This window comes from Silene latifolia, chromosome 2 (assembly GCF_048544455.1).
Source record: "Silene latifolia isolate original U9 population chromosome 2, ASM4854445v1, whole genome shotgun sequence".
NCBI lineage: Eukaryota > Viridiplantae > Streptophyta > Magnoliopsida > Caryophyllales > Caryophyllaceae > Silene > Silene latifolia.
This window is the reverse complement of record NC_133527.1, coordinates 119,684,914-119,687,773: the sequence shown is the minus strand read 5'-3', so window position 1 is coordinate 119,687,773 and position 2,860 is coordinate 119,684,914. Positions and strand designations below refer to the sequence as shown.

The 2,860-nt window shown below is 39.6% G+C and overlaps 1 non-coding gene across 1 annotated transcript; it reads left to right on the top strand.

Moving 5' to 3' along the window:
- The first annotated feature begins 497 nt into the window (after positions 1-497).
- On the top strand, positions 498-604 carry LOC141644594 (small nucleolar RNA R71). The gene has a single exon (XR_012544207.1). It is a non-coding gene; the product is annotated as a small nucleolar RNA R71 (small nucleolar RNA).
- Positions 605-2,860: the final 2,256 nt, after the last annotated feature.

Here is a 2,860-nt window from a genome sequence, read left to right as displayed (position 1 = left end):
TGTATGAGAGATTTGGGTGGAACTTGGTGTTTTCATTGTAAAAATTTGAATAAGGGGTGCCACTTTTGTAAGCTTGGAAAGCATTGACTTGTTCGGTCGTTCCCCTACATTCACTTGAGTCATGGCCCAAGGTTCCACAACTCTCACATATCCCGCTTGGGATTGATGAGGATGCCGTCATGGCATTGACATGATGCTTTGATGATTTTGAGCTTTCCTCAAGCCTAGCCATAGCTTGTTCAAATTTCAAGTTGATTGTGTCAATGTGAGCACTAAGTTGAGCACCCAATTGAGTAACGGTGTCCACTTCATACTTTCCTCTAGTAGCCTTGCGAGGCCTACTATATTGCGAATTATGGACCGCCATTTCCTCAATCTTGTTCCATGTTTGATTGTCATCAACTTCGGTGAACATTCCATTTGATCCCATATTGAGGATGTTCCTTGAATCTTCATATAAACCATTCCAAAATTGTTGCACTAAAAACCATTCGCTAAGTCCATGGTGAGGACATGAGCGACAAACACCTTTGAACCGCTCCCAAGCTTCATACAAAGACTCTTCATCCCTTTGCTTAAAACTCGTGATTTGAGCTCTTAGCATATTGGTCTTCTCCGGTGGGTAGAATTTTTTGTAGAAAGCGAGAGCTAACTTCTTCCAAGAATCTATTCCAAGGGTGGTCTTATCAAGGCCCTTCAACCATTGCTTTGCGGTGCCGATTAACGAAAAAGGAAATAAGACCCATCTTATTTGGTCTTGAGTCACGCCCGTTTGAGAGATAGCTTCACAATAATCACAAAATGTTTCCATATGAGAATGAGGGTCCTCACTAGGCATTCCCCAGAATTGGCTCCTCTCAACTAGTTGGATGAAGGCGGACTTGGCAATAAAGTTTCCGGTAAGATGTTGTGGGGTAGGAGTACCGTTTGGTAGATCCTCCTCGGTGGGTATAGAGTGTGACGAGAATTTAGGCATTGTAGGTGGATTTTGTGTGGTATTGTTTAATGGGTTCTCTTCTCCTTCTATTGCGAAAGGATTGACAAACTCACTAGTGGGTTGAACAACTTCACCAACACCTCCCAAATTCCTCCTAACAAGTCTCCTATTATTCGTCAAGGTTCTTTCGATTTCACGGTCAAAAGGTAACAAATCTCTTTGTAACCTTCTAGACATGCAAAATATCAAACAACTAGAAAACAATTAGAACATTCCTTGAGGAGTTTTACTTCCCCAAGGCGAAAAAGACACAACTAAAAATAACAAAAGAAATCTAAAATCAATTAAACACCGTCCCCGGCAACGGCGCCATTTTTGATCGAGGCCATTTGGTGTTCACAATTAAACATATGTGGTCGTTGGTCAATGGTCGATACAAAACACAATTTATACTTCACAAACAACTCTACAATTAGTAAAGGGGCAAGTAAAGGTCGGATCCCAAGGGACGGGTATTGAAAACGAAGATTTCTATTGCTACTAGTGGTGTCTAGGGGTGTCACAAGTTGGGTTGATGTAGAAGGTTACTAAACTAAAATAGCAATGAAAATAAACTAACAAGGTAAATGGAATAAGGGTGTAAACAATTGATTAAAAGCACTAGGGTGTCATGGGTTCATAGGGGATTCATGGGATATGATCATACAAACATGTTCTCAAATTATAAGCAAGCAATTATTGTTGTGATGGATTGAGTTGGGTTATATCTTACAATCCTAGGAAAGTTTGGGTCCGGAGCGAATCACATAGATTGTACAACACCTACAAGTCGACTTAATCTTTCCTACTTAACACATGCATGATCTAACAAGACTCGAGTTGGGTTATGTCTTACAAGTCAAGTTGAAGAGATAGTAGATGATAATAAATGCAAGGATTCATAGGCTTAGCATTTCATCAAACATAACATGTGCATGTATTAAGATCAAAACAAGCAAGCAAATAAGATATGAAAGCATATTGATTTAAGCATGAATCATTCCCCATGTTGGTTTCCCCTAATCACCCATTAAACCCTAGCTAAGAAACTACTCACTCATTATCATATTGATCATGCTAGAAAGGTTGTCAATCATACTAACATAATGAAACATGATGAATAAATGAAAGTAATTAGCAATAATTAAAAAGGGATTAAGAGATTATACCTACTAATGATTCCAATAATAAAGCAAGAATAATAGAAGTACTTGAATCCTAGATTGAGAGGTTGTCAATCTCCCAATAATAACCCAAATAATCTTCAATTACCCAAAATAAAGTAAGAACAAGAGAGAGATTAAGGAACTAAAACTTGGATTAAAACTTGATTAATATTTGATTACAATATTGAAGAGAGATTTGATTGATATTAGCTACACTAATTATTGATAAGAAGAACATGCTCCTCTAATTAGACTAATGGGGTATTTATAGTGAAAATTAGGGAGGATGCATTAGGGTTAACTAAGGGTTAAACTAGTAATTACACTTTTTAAGTTGAGCAAGGAGACTCCGGTATTCAATGAGAGAAGGGCGTCTCCATTTTGTAACTTGAAGGACGAAACCATGTTTGTCTTGTGATCCGAGCGGATGGAGGTCGAGACGGACGGATGGGGCATGGACGATCCGAGCGGATCAAGGCAGAAGACGCTCGGATTGGGCCTGGGGCATCCGAGCGGATCCTGGGTAAGGACGCTCGGATTGAGCTGGGCGGACGGACGGATCATGGATGATCCGTTCGGATTCTTCTACAGCGTCATTCCTTCTTCTTTTCTTCCCTTTTCTTCATAGAATCCTTGGGGATTTCCTTGGGGACTCAAGGATCCTTTCTCAACATTGATCTTCTACTTAGCTATGTACAAAGGCCTTCTAGTCTTGTCT